General features: G+C 42.3%; 1 protein-coding gene across 23 annotated transcripts in view; it reads right to left on the bottom strand.

Annotated features, from left to right (window-relative positions):
* RALGPS1 (Ral GEF with PH domain and SH3 binding motif 1) overlaps positions 1 to 17,996 on the bottom strand; it is a 399,374-nt gene that overhangs the window by 42,705 nt on the left and 338,673 nt on the right. The gene's annotated exons all lie outside the window — the stretch shown is intronic.

Below are 17,996 nucleotides of genomic sequence, written 5' to 3'. Positions count from 1 at the left end.
CAGCTCGCTTGCTCTCGTGGGGAGCTGTTGCAGTTTCCTGTGGCACGTGCAGTGCCGGCGGCGCGGACGGAGGCCTCTGCTCTCTCGGTACCGTCAGGGGTTTGGATTCCCTATCACTCCCGGGAGTCGGTGGTGGATCCTTTAAGGGGCTAAGGGCCCTGACTGGGAAGGCACGTCCATGTGGCTCCGGAGTGGCAGGGTGGCCCGAACTGGGTCCTTTACCCCATGTTCCATGGCCCTTCTTGCTCAGTGCCAGGGAGCTGTGCTTCTTTGTTTACTTTTTGGGCACTGGCGATGGGGAGCGGTGCTGGGCAGAGCCTGGTGCTGGGGGTGCGCTGCACACCGAGGCTGAGGTACTAGGTGAGTGTTGGTGGGACGGCCTGGAAGCCAAACAAAGGAAAGCCTCCATGAGGAAAGCCCGCAAGTCAATATCCCACTCTTTCTGAGTCCTGGGTCAAAAATGTTCACAAAAATGACACTTGTCCTTCACATGTGATTCCCCCAAGCACTTGAGGCAGCTGCTGTGGGGGTCACTTACAGGCATAGGCCTGTTCAGGGCCAGCCCACAACATTTTGGCACCTGAGGCGGGGAGCTCAAATTACAGTCACTATTGCAGGGACATTTTCACTAGGTTCTGTTGTTGTTACAAAATGCACCATTAAAGTCATTTGTTCCATATGGCTGATGTCAGGTGTGCAGTCCAGAATAACAGAGTAATATCTTTCAGAGTAGCAGCCGTGTTAGTCTGTATTCGCAAAAAGAAAAATGAGTACTTGTGGCACCTTAGAGACTAACCAATTTATTTGAGCATAAGCTTTCGTGAGCTACAGCTCACTTCATCGGATGCATAAATTTATGCTCAAATAAATTGGTTAGTCTCTAAGGTGCCACAAGTACTCCTTTTCTTTTTGAGAGTAATATCTTGCTGACTTCAGATCTGCCACAATCTTCTGTTTGACTTTTGTTGCCAGTAACTGTATGATCTCATTTTGAATTGTTTTTCCAAGGTAGTGTGTGTGTACATTTCTTGGGTGGTGACTCTTCTTCGATGCTCCTGGAGTACAGCATCAAACTCATCCATCAGCTCCATAATTTTAAGGAAGTTTCTGATGTTTGGCACATACAGCTGATCCGAAGTGCCACGCAGTGCTAGGTTTTGGGTAGCAAGCATTCTCACAATGACAACGAGCCTTTTCAGAACATTTTGCCAGTAAAGAGACTCTGATGCACTCTTCTCTTGATGCTGATCATCCATGGTGGCCTTTAACCTTAGTCTCATCTCAAACTCTTTCCACCTATGGAATGCTCTCTGGTGAGTTGCTGCCTTCTCATGGCATGTCAGATTTCTAGCCAGATTTTTCCAGTCCTTTGTTTCTGTAGAACCCAGTGTGGCTGGAACATTAGACTGGAAGAGTTTGCAACAAAAACAGCATGCAGCATTCTGGGTTTTTGAGTACATAAGCTATGGCCTCTCCACTTTGTCACCACTTGGGATTTCATGCCAGTAATGTGTTGGATGGAAACTTCTATTTTTATTGTCTTTGGGGAATTGTCTTCATTGTCTTCACTTGCTGTGGCCCATGCAGTACAAGGAAGTCCCTCAGGCTACTGCTAAAGTGGGTCCACAGTCCTGGATCATCTAGACTGAAGGAACTAAACTCAGCAGAAAGCTGTTTCTTGCACCTCCACCACACTCTTCTCTGATCTACACTTTTCTTCAGGAATGTGCATGGTTACATCCAGATATGGATGCTGCAGTAGCTGCCAGGTCATCTGCACTCTGACTAACTGGAAGATCAGGCATCTCCTCACCACTCACATCCTCACTGAGGCCGGAAGGCTCACCATGAACATTTGTGTCTATGTATCTCAGGAGAGCTCCTTCCTGCTTAGATAGAAAAGCTTCCTTTGCTTTCTTTCTTTTTTCTGAATGCTGCCCCAGAGGGGCGTTTTTTTCTTTCACTCATGACTGCTATTCTGTGACAGCTATAGTGGCTCCCAGCACTCAATTGAAGGGGACAAATAAGCAGGCTGGTAGCAGGGCCCGAGTGAGGGAAGATATCAGCATCTTAAGGGCTTAACTGGCTCCTACTACTCCAGTTGACTGCCTGTTCTCCTCAAGTGGGTTCAGGGAAGCAGCAGGAAACAGGAATCTCCCTGAGAAGCTGGTGTTAATCAGTCCAGGCTCCTGGGGGGTGCTAGAGAGGTACATAAGAGGCTCCTCCTCCTCTCTCCCTGCAGCTCCTGCTGCTTTCTGTTATTCCCTCTCACCTTTTCTCCTGCCTGCCTGTTATGTCTCTTGTGCCCTGCTTCCTCCCGCACAGCACTCCACCATCTCTGTGCATCTAGAGCAGAGAGAATACATATGTACCAGCAGCAGACACAATTTTCTACACTCTTGGTCCTAGTGGCGTGCCCTCCCCCCCAGCCCCGCCACAGTCTGACACCTGAGGCAGCCGCCTCAGTTTGCCTCATGGTAAGGCCATCCCTGGGCCTGTTACAGTCCACGCAGAGACCCCAGAGACCGGGGCATGACCTCCACTTAACACTAACTACTATAAACAAACTATTTACAAGGCCCTAAGGCTCTACGTCAGAAAAGACAAAACCGCAAGCCCTTGCTATGCAAGGAAAGGTGCTCCGAGTAACCACCACGGGCGGTAAAAAGGAACTGAGAGGGCATAGGGCCAGCAGCACCTGATATACTGATGCATGAGCGTGGCACTCAAGGGGGCGCCACAGCTGGCCCTATGGATACCACTAAGGCAAAAATCTCCAACGACCTCACACGTGGGCGCTCACACACCTAGAATGGAATCAACATGAGCAAGCACTCGAAGAAGAATCCTGATTTCTGCAGAGTTCCTATGGATCTATATTGAGGTAAGAATTTAGCCTATTTACTCCTTTGGCAGTAAGTATTATGGGGCCTCAACAGTGATGGATTTCTCCATTCTAAAGCACAGTGGAAACACAAGAAATAACAGATCTTATCTATAACTGAGCCCTGACGACTGCTCTACTTCAACACTGCCTCTGAAGAACCTGCTCACCAGACTCTCACCACCAATGCAGTCTAAAGGGGAGATGTAAAATGTTGACCCTTGAATGACGGGGTTGTTAAAAATATCCAGATTCCGCTTTGGGAGCTCACATTCCAATGCTTGGGAAACTCTCGCATGGATCCATTCAACATCATATAAAATACAGATCAGGTCCCTACTGTTAGCATCTATTTTTTGAACATGAGTATTACTCTTTCAGTAGTTGAACACTTTTTAAAAAGACAAAATAGACAAAGCTTTTGTAAAAAACAAACTTTCTATGTTCTGATTAGCTACTTTTCAGAGTGACACTGAGATCCACTAGAAAAACACATGTAGCTATCTGTACTGAACATCGCATTTAGTGATGTTCTAATTCTAAAGAATGTCAGACACTGGGAACTCTAAACATATCTGCTACATATTATGTCAAATATTCTGTTTTGCTCTGGGGAAAAAAATACTTAGCTCTATCTTCCAAAACAATCTGTCCGCTGGATGTAATGTGGGCCATCTCTTACCCAACACTGCAGGAACACAGATGCCATTTTTCAGCTAAGGCATTCAATTGGGAAATGTGAACAATTAATGTTTTCTGTGCATCATTAATGTCCTGTTTTTATAGCAGATCTAAGGGACTTAAAAACAGTCTCAATCAAGTTGTGTGAATCAGAAGAGTCCCTGAAAAACACAGGATTAAACTTCTGGTAAACTCCCATGTTCTAAAACTATTTATAACAAACTTCTATATATGAGGGGATGCAATTTTCCTATAAAAGCACTATCTATCTACAATTATACATAAATGTGGCAATGTAATGAGATTACCACTAAAACAAAAAATACCGTTGTGAGACATTCATTTCAATCAAATGTCTGCCTCCTGTTTTGATTTACTAGAAAACTGGTTGGCAATCCAGGTGGAAAATGGACAGCTGGTTTTCTCCAATATTTTGCAAACAGAAATACTAACAAATGAAACTGTTTCACTGAGTCTTACACAGACAGAGGATACTTCACTAAGAAAAACTATGTCTCCATGCAATGATCTTTAGTATACTCTGTGGGAGGGAGAGGGGAAGGAGGAGAAGGGCCGGTTTTGTTCAATATCTTCATCAATGATCTGGAGGATGGTGTAGATTGCACCCTCAGCAAGTTTGCAGATGACACTAAACTGGAAGGAGTGGTAGATACGCTGGAGGGTAGGGATAGGATACAGAGGGACCTAGACAAATTAGAGGATTGGGCCAAAAGAAATCTGATGAGGTTCAACAAGGACAAGTGCAGAGTCCTGCACTTAGGACGGAAGAATCTCATGCACCGCTACAGACTAGGGACCGAATGGCTAGACAGCAGTTCTGCAGAAAAGGACCTTGGGGTTACAGTGGATGAGAAGCTGGATATGAGACAACATTGTGCCATTGTTCCCAAGAAGGCCAATGGCATTTTGGGATGTATAAGTAGGGGCATTGCCAGCAGACAGAGGGACGTGATCATTCCCCTCTATTCGACATTGGTGAGGCCTCATCTGGAGTACTGTGTCCAGTTTTGGGCCCCACACTACAAGAAGGATGTGGAAAAATTGGAGAGAGTCCAGCGGAGGGCAACAAAAATGATTAGGGGACTGGAACACATGACTTATGAGGAGAGGCTGAGGGAACTGGGAGTGTTTAGTCTGCGGAAGAGAAGAATGAGGGGGGATTTGATAGTTGCTTTCAACTACCTGAAAGGGGGTTCCAAAGAGGATGGATCTAGACTGTTCTCAGTGGTGGGCAGATGACAGAACGAGGAGTAATGGTCTCAAGTTGCAGTGGGGGAGGTTTAGGTTGGATATTAGGAAAAACTTTTTCACTACGAGGGTGGTGAAGCACTGGAATAGGTTACTTAGGGAGGTGGTGGAATCTCCTTCCTTGGAAGTTTTTAAGGTCAGGCTTGACAAAGCCCTGGCTGGAATGATTTAGTTGGGGTTGGTCCTGCTTTGAGCAGGGGGTTGGACTAGATGACCTCCTGAGGTCCCTTCCAACCCTGATATTCTATGATTCTATGTGCTGAAGGAGGAGAAGCACTGGAAAGGAAACCCTATTTCCATCTTCAAGCCAGGCAACTAAAGTCAAGGACCTGAGGACAGACACCCACCCCTTACTGGATTTTGAAGTGACTAATCATTACCACGATATTATATTTGGTAACACAACGCAGCTCATAAGAGAGAAATACAGTATGTCACACTCAGAGTTTGGCTAGAGAGCTGTGAACTTAAGTTTTATTACCTTTAATACTGAAGCAGCTCAACTAAGATGTGTCTAGTATCTCATGGGAGACACTAATGGCCCAGAAATCACATTAATTTAAATGGCATTACAATGTCCTCAGCCCTTTGTGGAGCTGGGCCTTAAGTTACCATGTGTCTGATTCTACTTTTACACCAGTTTTCACTATTTAAACTCCACTGACTGCAATGGTCTTACTCCTGATTTATAATGGTCAAACTGAGAGAAGAATCTAACCCTATATTAATTGACATTGATAACTGTGGGTATTCAGACCAAAATACCCCAAAATGAAAGTATTGGAAAATACAGTCACAGACTGGACTGTTTTTAACTCTGTATGGTCAAAATCCACGACTGATGTTTAGTACATTTTATATTTTTAATCTATTCAAGGGGAAACTTAGCTATATTTTTTTAGCTTGAAATACAGACTTCTAATCCATTGACAAAAGATCACACATAAAGAATAATTTAAAAACATACCACGGCTTATAAAACTGATATCACACAGGTCATCATTAGCAGAGAATTTTGAATGGCGATTAGGTATTGGGGACGGGGGGGTGGGGAAGGTTAACATTAAAAAAAACCTGAGAAATGCTTTAGAAGAGTGACTGACTGTTGTGTGTGAGATCATTTTTCTCAAAATTTTCTCCATGAAATTCATTAACTTGTGTGTCTGTGCACCATTGCCTCTACTGGAGAGATTGTCTATTAGAGGGTGAGATGATCAAAACCCTAACAGAGTCCAGAAAAGAGAATAAACTTCTTTTTAACAGCTTATGCAGATTCTGAATTAGCAAAAGTGGTAAGGACCTGCATTTCTGAAGGCAATTCCCAATGCAATAAGATTAGAATTTGCTGATGAATGTGGAATCTGAATACGTAAATAGCAACTGGATTTAGACTTTTGTTGTGGCAACTGCTGCACTGCTCCCTCCCCTACCAACCTCCTAAACAGAAAGCTCTTTCTTTCCCTGACACAGGGAAGAAAGGTAAGCAGCAGTATACGAACCCTGGACTTCAGGAAAGCAGACTTCGACTCCCTCAGGGTACGGATGGGTATGATCCCCTGGGGGACTAACATGAAGGGGAAAGGAGTCCAGGAGAGCTGGCTGTATTTCAAGGAATCCCTGTTGAGGTTACAGGGACAAACCATCCCGATGTGTCGAAAGAATAGTAAATATGGCAGGCGACCAGCTTGGCTTAACGGTGAAATCCTAGCGGATCTTAAACATAAAAAAGAAGCTTACAAGAAGTGGAAGGTTAGACATATGACCAGGGAAGAGTATAAAAATATTGCTCGGGCATGTAGGAATGAAATCAGGAGGGCCAAATCGCACCTCGAGCTGCAGCTAGCGAGAGATGTCAAGAGTAACAAGAAGGTTTCTTCAGGTATGTTGGCAACAAGAAGAAAGCCAAGGAAAGTGTGGGCCCCTTAATGAATGAGGGAGGCAACCTAGTGACAGAAGATGTGGAAAAAGCTAATATACTCAATGCTTTTTTTGCCTCTGTCTTCACTAACAAGGTCAGCTCCCAGACTGCTGTGCTGGGCATCACAACATGGGGAATAGATGGCCAGCCCTCTGTGGAGAAAGACTCAGAAAGACTGTGGAGAAAGGTTAGGGACTATTTAGAAAAGCTGGATGTGCACAAGTCCATGGAGCCGGACGAGTTGCATCCGAGAGTGCTAAAGGAATTGGCGGCTGTGATTGCAGAGCCACTGGCCATTATCTTTGAAAACTCGTGGCGAACGGGGGAAGTCCCGGATGACTGGAAAAAGGCTAATGTCGTGCCAATCTTTAAAAAAGGGAAGAAGGAGGATCCTGGGAACTACAGACCAGTCAGCCTCACCTCAGTCCCCGGAAAAATCATGGAGCAGGTCCTCAAAGAATCAATCCTGAAGCACTTACATGAGACGAAAGTGATCAGGAACAGTCAGCATGGATTCACCAAGGGAAGGTCATGCCTGACTAATCTAATCACCTTCTATGATGAGATTACTGGTTCTGTGGATGAAGGGAAAGCAGTGGATGTATTGTTTCTTGACTTTAGCAAAGCTTTTGACATGGTCTCCCACAGTATTCTTGTCAGCAAGTTAAAGAAGTATGGGCTGGATGAATGCACTATAAGGTGGGTAGAAAGTTGGCTAGATTGTCGGGCTCAACGGATAGTGATCAATGGCTCCATGTCTAGTTGGCAGCCGGTGTCAAGTGGAGTGCCCCAGGGGTCGGTCCTGGGGCCGGTTTTGTTCAATATCTTCATAAATGATCTGGAGGATGGTGTGGATTGCACTCTTAGCAAATTTGCAGATGATACTAAACTGGGAGGAGTGGTAGATACACTGGAGGGTAGGGATAGGATACAGAGGGACCTAGACAAATTGGAGGATTGGGCCAAAAGAAATCTGATAAGGTTCAATAAGGATAAGTGCAGGGTCCTGCACTTAGGACGGAAGAACCCAATGCACAGCTACAGACTAGGGACCGAATGGCTAGGCAGCAGTTCTGCGAAAAAGGACCTAGGGGTGACAGTGGACGAGAAGCTGGATATGAGTCAGTGTGCCCTTGTTGCCAAGAAGGCCAATTGCATTTTGGGATGTATAAGTAGGGGCATAGCGAGCAGATCGACGGACGTGATCGTCCCCCTCTATTCGACATTGGTGTGGCCTCATCTGGAGTACTGTGTCCAGTTTTGGGCCCCACACTACAAGAAGGATGTGGATAAATTGGAGAGAGTCCAGCGAAGGGCAACAAAAATGATTAGGGGTCTGGAACACATGACTTATGAGGAGAGGCTGAGGGAACTGGGATTGTTTAGTCTGCAGAAGAGAAGAATGAGGGGGGATTTGATAGCTGCTTTCAACTACCTGAGAGGTGGTTCCAGAGAGGATGGTTCTAGACTATTCTCAGTGGTAGAAGAGGACAGGACAAGGAGCAATGGTCTCAAGTTGCAGTGGGGGAGGTTTAGGTTGGATATTAGGAAAAACTTTTTCACTAGGAGGGTGGTGAAACACTGGAATGCGTTACCTAGGGAGGTGGTAGAATCTCCTTCCTTAGAAGTGTTTAAGGTCAGGCTTGACAAAGCCCTGGCTGGGATGATTTAATTGGGGATTGGTCCTGCTTTGAGCAGGGGGTTGGACTAGATGACCTCCTGAGGTCCCTTTGAACCCTGATATTCTATGATTCTATGATCTGTTTTGTAACCAGAATTTCTGTCTTGTTTTAGGGGCTGAATGTAGCAGGAAACTGAATGCTTTTTACTGCTTATGTAATGCCAACAGACCCCGGTCCTCGGCGGGCGAGATCGAACCTGGGACCTCTGGAGCTTAGTGCAGGAGCCTCTACTGCATGCGCTAAAAGCGATATGGCTGTTAGCTATGACTGTAGAGCTGACTCAATCTCTCTAAGTGGTCTTGGTGCCACTAGATGGGACAGAACACCATACCCCGAAAGTGTGTGGGTTACACTTATACCACAGAAGTGTTCTCCTTTGGCAGAATGAAGGCATAAATCACCTTAGCTAAACTCACAAGATTTTTATGGCACAAAGGAAGTGAAGAGAAAGAGCTGAAATCTGATGGGCTCTGGCATTTGGTGGACACCCGTGTACCAATTCATCACTCCTTGCACACTTGTAAAAATAATTAAATAGAAAAGTTCATTTTGCTCCGACTTGCATGGCTGCAGCAGTATTTCATGTATATCATTAACAGCTTATTTAAATGGCTTTCGTTGAGTTATAAACAAGGATGATATAAACCACTTTCTGGATGCAAAGTCTAATCTAGAATACATCTATCAATTTCTCTCTCGGTCACTGTAACAGTCCTCACTTGGGGTCTGGTTGGATAGTGAGGCCTAGTGGTCACGGCCGCAATGGGATTGTGAGGAGGGGAGCCCGGGCCCTCCCATTCCACTGTGCTCTGACTCAGAACACTTGGGACTACCAGTTGTCTGGCAACCAAGGCTGCTTCAGACTGTCCTCCCTGGGCCTCTTCCTCTCGTACCCCCCCACCCGTCGGGGTCATCTTAGTCCAATGCTTTCCCCTAGTGGGGAAATCCAAACCACAATAAGAGGGATTATTCATATTCTGGAAAAAGAGGTAAACAGTGAGATGGCAAAAGTTGCAGATGATACAAAACTACTCAAGATAGTTAAGTCCCAAGCAGACTGTGAAGAGCTACGAAAGGATTTCACGAAACTGGGTTACTGGGCAACAAAATGGAAATGAAATTCAATGTTGATAGATGCAAAGAAATGCACATTGGAAAACATAATCCCAACTATACATATAAAATGATGGGGTCTAAATTAGCTGTTACTACTCAAGAAAGAGATCTTGGAGTCATTGTGGATAGTTCTCTGAAAACATCTACTCAATGTGCAGCAGCAGTCAAAAAAGGGAATAGAATGTTGGGAGTCATTAAGAAAGGGATAGATAATAAGACAGAAAATATCATATTGGCTTTATATAAATCCATGGTACACCCACGTCTTGAATACTGCATGTAGATGTGGTTGCCCCATCTCAAAAAAGATATATTGGAATTGGAAAAGGTTCAGAAAAGGGCAACAAAAATTATTAGGGGTATGGAATGGCTGCCATATGAGGAGAGATTAATAAGACTTGGACTTTTCAGCTTGGAAAAGAGACGACTAAGGGGGGATATGATAGAGGTCTATAAAATCATGACTGGTGTGAAGAAAGTAAATAAGGAAGTGTTATTTAGTCCTTCACATAACACAAGAACTAGAGGTCACCAAATGAACTTAACAGGCAGCAGGTTTAAAACAAACAAAAGGAAGGTTTTTTTTAAACACAAGGCAGAGTCAACCTGTGGATCTCCTTGCCCGAGGGTGTTGTGAAGGCCAAGACTATAGAACTAAGAACTAGATAATTTCATGGAGGCTAGGTCCATCAATGGCTATTAGCCAGAATGGGCAGGGATGGTGTCCCTAGCCTCTGTTTGCCAGAACCTGGAAATGGGCGACAGAGGATGGATCACTTGATGATTACCTGTTCTGTTCATTCCTTCTGGGGCACCTGGCACTGGCCACTGTCGGAAGACAGGATACTGGGCTAGATGCACCTCTGGTCTGACCCAGTATGGCCGTTCTTATGTTACCAATGTCCAAGGTCCACAGGATACTTCCCTCTCTGGTGGTCTCTGGGGTGGGTCCTTCCTTGCCTCTGGGAGGGCTCCTTTGGGCAGCTGTGTCAGAGTCTTAGGCTTCCTTCTGCTCTGCACTGTTGGAGCTGTGAGTCTTCTCACCTCCAGCTCTGCCACCCAAATGAGCTAATTCCCTGCCTTTTAATTCCTCCAGCAGATGGAGCATTTGCTGCAGGTGTGACAGGGCGGGGCTGGCTGAGCCCAAAATAATCCCTTAACCTCATGTTGCCCAATGTGGGGTTTGTATATCCCATCATAGTCACTCAGTGGTCTAGGTTTTGATCATAATAAATGTCATTCTGAATTTGAAACTACTTATCAGATCAGGTCTGCTTCCTCTCATCAACTATTGGGTAAGAACAGACAAAGCTGGCAAATCAAGATAGCTTAAAACAGTACAGCTTTCAAGATGATGGATACTATTTCAGTAAATATAATTTGCATGTTCTGATTTTTAGTCTGGTTCAGAGAAATATTTATATTTCTGCTCATTTTCCAAAGTGAATAACCTAATTAGAAAACTGTAAATGCAGCATTCCTATTCTCTATCCAGCTTTTAGACCTTAGAGGTTTTAAGTCCCAGCGTGACAAAGCCCTGGCTGGGATGATTTAGTTGGGGTTGGTCCTGCTTTGAGCAGGGGGTTGGACTAGATGACCTCCTAAGGTCTCTCCAACTCTAATCTTTTGTATTCTGTGTTGTAATAGAAATCAATATATTTGAAAATGTAGAAAAACATCCATAATTATTTAATAAATTTCAGTTGGTATTCTATTGTTTAACAGTGAGATTAATCACAGTTAATTTTTTTAAGTTAATTGCGTGAGTTGACAGCCTTAGTATTTTTTCATTATAGTTTTTTTTTTTTTAAGTGTGTTGCTTTTTCACCACACTTGTTAGTTTTAAAGTTCCCACTTGGGCATGGTGCCTGTCGTATACCTTATTCGTTGGCATCTTTGGACTGCTCTTGCTCCAATGTTAATGAAGCAGCTTGGGAAGAGTGAATACTCTCTTGGTGGTATCTATTCCAAAGTCTTATGCTGAAGCTTTCAGAGGCTTGGAACCATGGATTTAAAGACTTTTGAGGGAAAAATCAAAGCTGGTCAAGCAGGCAGGTGCTGCTAAGACTGCAGGTTCATTGAAGCTGACAAAACAAGAGGCATCCTAGATCTTTGCATCCCATTAGCCAGCCAGTCACAACTGGAACTGAAGAAAGAAGAATCTTTATCCAAAGGACTTTCTCTGCTGAGAGCAGCATTGCGCTTGGGAGCTGGTATGGATATTGTTTTCATATCAGATGTTCTCATTTTTCTGGAGGTCGTTACTCCAGTGCCATCATTCTGATTACCATCCACTCATTCTTTAAAACTAGAATTCAAGACATAACTGACTGCCTGCCTGAGAATCTGATCTTCTAGTATACATAATGCTCCTCTGAATGAACAAGGAATGAAATGAATATTTTCTGTGTGATAGACTCTGCTTCCTCTGTGATGTTTATGCATAAGCTCCCATTCATGCTGTGTAGAGCTCTGCATATATATTAGTGAGCCATACTCCCTGTAATTTCCAGGTCAACTGAAGAATTTGTGTGTATTAAGTTAATACCACTTCATGGAAACTACAGAACCCGAATCACCAAAAAAGAAAATCAACCTTCTGCTGACTCAGATGATGAAAATGAACATGCATCAGTCAGCTCTGCTTTGGATCGTTATCGAACAGAACCCGTCAATAGCATGGACGTATGTCCTCTGGAATGCATGGAAGCATGAAGGGACATATGAATCTTTAGCGCATCTGGCACGTAAATATCTTGCGATGCTGATTATAACAGTGCCATGCGAACGCCTGTTCTCACTTTCAGGTGACGTTATAAAGAAGAAGCGGGTAGCATTATCTCCTGCAAATGTAACCAAACTTGTTTGTCTGAGTGATTGGCTGAAGTAGGACCGAGTGGACTTGTAGGCTCTAAAGTTTTACATTGTTTTATTTTTGAATCCAGTTATTTTTTGTACATAATTCTACATTTGTAAGTTCAACTTTCATGAAAAAGAGATTGCACTACAGTACTTATATCAGGTGAATTGAAATATACTATTTTCTTTTGTTTTTTACAGTGCAAATACTTGTAATCAAAAATAAATATAATGTGAGCACTGTACACTTTGTATTCTGTGTTATAATTGAAATCAATATATTTGAAAATGTAGAAGACTTCCAAATATATTTAAATAAATGGTATTCTATTGTTTAACAGTGCGATTAATTGCGTGATTTATCACAATTAATTTTTTTAATGCTTGACAGCCCTAAAAATACACAAAAAACTAACAACTATACTTCCACTAATTATTGAGAGGATGCAGCAAAGTGCAGACTAAAGACCAGTTGGTTCTGCTGCTCACCAGCTGCTAACTGCAGTGTTTGAACAGGGATTGATAGAGGGTTGGGGCCATTGCTCAATATAAAATTTCAGGTCTAAATATTCAAACCCATGAGAGAGGATGCACATAGCTCACATAATGTCTATTTGTTTTCTAGAGTTTTTGGCTCGACAACAAAGTTGCATGCACATCCCACAGGAGAAGATTCGGGCAGGCAATTCTTGAAGATGAATTATTCATTATGAATTATTTTAGCTCTAGTTTCAAGGCTAAGAGGCAAATGCTGATCTAGAAAAGTCACTTATTAGATCATACCATCCACATTCCATGGCTAGTGCAGGATTCTTTTATAGTTTATGTTTACACATTTTTTTATCCAGTTCAGTTGTAAATGTTCCAACTTCTGGTACTTTCACAACTGCCTTTCCTTATGGATTTAGCTATTAATGCCTTCATGTAAATTAATTTCTCCAGCTCTGCAACTATTTTTATTGTACTTAAGAATTTCTGACAGTTTGTCAATATCTTTCTGGGAATGAGGTCCCCAGAGTAAAACATTATAATGCAGAAAAGGGCTCCTTATGCTGTGATATGGTGTCTTTGTATATATAGTTCAAAAGTACATGGTCCTTTTTTTCCCCTCATACAACACTGCAACCTGATGCCTAATTTATCATCCCTAAGATATCACAATATCAATGCAGAAATTCTTTCTGAATCTACCAGATTTTTCACAGTGATTAGCAAGGGTACTGTACTGGGGAAATGGAGTATGGGAAAACACCTTCAAACTAGGAGGTCAAAATCACCTAAAAATCTGGTTTGATTTTCAGAGCTGCTAAGTATGAGCAGTATCTATTGACTTCAGTGAGAGTTGTGGATGCTCAGTACACATAGGAAAAATCAGACAACTTATTAGGTGCCTAACTTTAGGAACCCAAATGTGAAAGTTTTATTCAATATCTTCATCAATGAATTTAGATAATGGCATAGAAAGTACACTTATAAAATTTGCTGACGATACCAAGCTGGGAGAGGTTGCAAGTCCTTTGGAGGACAGGATTAAAATTCAAAATGATCTGGACAAACAGGAGTATTGGTCTGAAGTAAGCAAGATGAATAAGGACAAATGCAAAGTACTACACTTAAGAAGGAACAATCGGTTCCACACATACAAAATAGGAAGGAGTACTGCAGAACGGGATCTGGGGGTCACAGTGGATCACAAGCTAAATATGAGTCAACAGTGTAACACTGTTACAAAAAAAAAGCAAACATCATTCAGTGATGTCTTAGCAGAAGTGTTGTAAGCAAGACACGAGAAGTAATTCTTCTGCTCTACTCCGGGCTGATTAGGTCTCAACTGGACTACTGTGTCCAGTTCTGGGCACCACATTTCAGGAAAGATGTGGACAAAGTCCAGAGAAGAGCAACAACAATGATTAAAGGTCTAGAAAACATGACCTATGAGGGAAGATCGAAAAAATTGGGTTTGTTTAGTCTGGAGAAGAATGAGGGGGGCAATGGTAACAGTTTTCAAATACATAAAAGGTTGTTACAAGGAGGAGGGAGAAAATTCTCCTTAACCTCTGAGTATAGGACAAGAAGGAATGCTTTAAATTGCAGCAAGGGTGATTTAGGTGGGACATTAGGAAAAACTTCCTGTCAGGGTAGCTAAACACTGGAATAAATTGCCTAGGGATGTTGTAGAATTTCCATTTTTGGAGATTTTAAAGAGCAGATTAGAAAAACACCTTGTCAAGGTTCCTCCCCCACTCTGAACTCTAGGGTACAGATGTGGGGACCTGCATGAAAAACCTCCTAAGCTTATCTTTACCAGCTTAGGTCAAAACTTCCCCAAGGTACAAAATATTACCCCCGTTATCCTTGGACTGGCCGCTACCACCACCAAACTAATACTGGTTACTGGGGAAGAGCTGTTTGGATGCGTCCTTCCCCCCAAAATACTTCCCAAAACCTTGCACCCCACTTCCTGGACAAGGTTTGGTAAAAAGCCTCACCAATTTGCCTAGGTGACTACAGACCCAGACCCTTGGATCTTAAGAACAATGAACAATCCTCCCAACACTTGCACTCCCCCTTTCCTGGGAAATGTTGGATAAAAAGCCTCACCAATTTGCATAGGTGACCACAGACCCAAACCCTTGGATCTGAGAACAATGAAAAAGCATTCAGTGTTTTACAAGAAGACTTTTAATAAAAAATAGAAGTAAATAGAAATAAAGAAATTCCCCCTGTAAAATCAGGATGGTAGATATCTTACAGGGTAATTAGATTCAAAAACATAGAGAACCCCTCTAGGCAAAACCTTAAGTTACAAAAAAGATACACAGACAGAAATAGTTATTCTATTCAGCACAATTCTTTTCTCAGCCATTTAAAGAAATCATAATCTAACACATACCTAGCTAGATTACTTACTAAAAGTTCTAAGACTCCATTCCTGTTCTGTCCCTGGCCAAGACGACTACAGACAGACACAGACCCTTTGTTTCTCTCCCTCCTCCCAGCTTTTGAAAGTATCTTGTCTCCTCATTGGTCCTTTTGGTCAGGTGCCAGCGAGGTTACCTTTAGCTTCTTAACCCTTTACAGGTGAGAGGAGCTTTCCCCTGGCCAGGAGGGATTTCAAAGGGGTTTACCCTTCCCTTTATATTTATGACACACCTGTTAGGGATGGTCTAGATAATCCTTAGTCATGCAAGGGACTGGACCAGAAGACTTCTTGAGGTCCCTTCCAGTTCTATGATTCTATGTTTATATTTCAGCTGAACATAGCTTCTTCTGGGGCTACCTTAGTAAAAATTAACTCATTTGTCAAGATAATCCAAATATTTCAACACAAAGCCAGATTACATATCTAAGCCTACAATCTATTTGGAATCCTAGCACTATATTAACAAGATGAAGCCCAAGTGAACACTAAATACCATTGTATCTACAAAGAATCTTATATATTTTAAAAGGACACTGCCAAGTTAGGAAGATAAACTTTAGTTTCTTAAAAGCATTTTCCCTCACTGTTTAGAAAAAGCTCTTAGATGCTCAAAACTGAAAACTGGTTACATATCTCCCTACCCCCACTTGCATGCATGTACCAATATGTTATTATAGGGCTGTTCCTGGGCACTTAGTTACACACTAGTTATTTATTGTCCATGAGGGCTGGGCTGCACACACAAGCTTCTTATTGCATGGTTAATCAAATAAAGGCAAGCAGGTTTTGAAGAATTTGTTTTCCAAACCACTACTCTCAAATCACAAACCCTCATCATACAGAATGACATAGTTTCTGGAAACATATGAGCAATAAAAAGGCAAGTTCGCATTTTGGGCCAACCAATCTCAACAGTGGTCCTTTAATCAAACATGTTGCCTAGTTTTGGTAAAACAAGGCTCCATTTCTATGACTTTATGCATCATAATATCCTCAGTGTCTATTCAGTCAAGTCAAGGGAAGCAGTGTGTTGTACCCAGGCTCCTACTGAATCCCACAGATCCACATGGAATCTAGTAGCTGTGAAGGTTGTTACTTTACCTTCAAACTGGTAACAGGGCACTTAGAAATAAAATAATGAAACATCCAAGTTGTCCCAAGTCACTTATATCAAATCCTTTCATAAGACAAAAAGAGACAACAGCCTGTATTGTGTGGTTACCATCTTCAGTCTGCTTCCGAACAAGTCTTAGTAGATAATGGGGAAGCATGTCTGTATATTGGGGAAACAGACTCCAGCCAAAATCTCTTATGAATTCTATTGTATAGATAGATAATAGATAGTGTTGGGTAGTTATCACAACACTCCTTTACCCTTTCCCGAGGTGATATAGCTCCCTTCCTTAGTTCAAAGTGCTACTTTACACAGAACTATGTGTAGAGAACTTAATTTACTATTTACTGCACTGAATCAAGCACACTGAAAGAGATACAGTCCTGATTTCTATTCACTAGATAAGTATAAATGAAAAAGCACATTTATAACAAACACTGAATCCATCCAATTTCTGTTTCATGTACAAATACTCTATCTATTCCTTATGTAGCATTTGTGTTCAGTGATAAATTATGCTTATTTATAAGTTAGCAATCTTTATCAATGCTCAGCTGTCAGAGATACTCTACCTCTTAGAAAAAAGGAAAGGAGTACTTTTTTGCAGATACAGACTAACACGGCTGTTACTCTGAAATCTACCTCTTAGGGGACTGCTCCATGGAAACAAGTCTGACAAAGAAGCACAGAGTAATACCACTGGGCACGTTGGTCCCTGGCAGGAATGATGTGGTGACAAGGCTGGTGTGGAGACAAACTTGGTTAGCAGTACTGCACCCTTGCCAACCTGTGTTGGCCAGCCCCAGGGATTATCTCTAGGGAAACAGAGCTGGAATACCTCTGTGCTTTTACTCAAAAGTACAGAGGAAAATACCTACTTGGCTTGTATACTGGCTATTAAAAATGTGGAGCTTGCCAACCACTAACCTCAGAAATGCTCATTTTCCAGTTTCATGTGAAATTAGAGATCGATAAACCCATTAGCCAAACAGTGCTGAATGCATGCTCCATCTACAATCTCTTCAAGTGAAGAATAACTTCTAAAGGTTTTGATTTTACTTATTTTTTAAAAGATTATAGGATTTGCCATTCTACTGCAGATGAAAAGGCAAAACTTCCTTCTTGACCACTGGAGCATGATATCTGATGAGCATCGTAGCTCACCACCTGCAATTGTTATTAGCAGTTATACAATCATCTGGCTATTTCTAAGATGCTGCCACACTATCTGATTCTGACCACCCATGGCAGTGAATTCCAGACTAACTACATGATGTGTGATTTGTTCTAAATTGATTGGCTATTTATTTTACCAAGTGACCACTTGTTTTTGTTATTACAAATATACTGAAGTCAGGTGCTCACTACTGAAAAATTCATCACTGACAGTTCTACAACTATTACATTTTTAGGATCATCTACATCACTCAATGCTCTGAAGGTCAGAATGAGGTATTGATTTTCTGACAATTCTTTCAGCATACCTATTTAATTACAATAAAATGCAATTTTCCCATTTGAAATGCAATGAATCCCTAGGCAGAATGCTG

This window comes from Lepidochelys kempii, chromosome 16 (assembly GCF_965140265.1).
Source record: "Lepidochelys kempii isolate rLepKem1 chromosome 16, rLepKem1.hap2, whole genome shotgun sequence".
NCBI lineage: Eukaryota > Metazoa > Chordata > Testudines > Cheloniidae > Lepidochelys > Lepidochelys kempii.
Note: the sequence above shows the minus strand (reverse complement) of the source record. Positions and strands in the feature narration are given on the sequence as shown.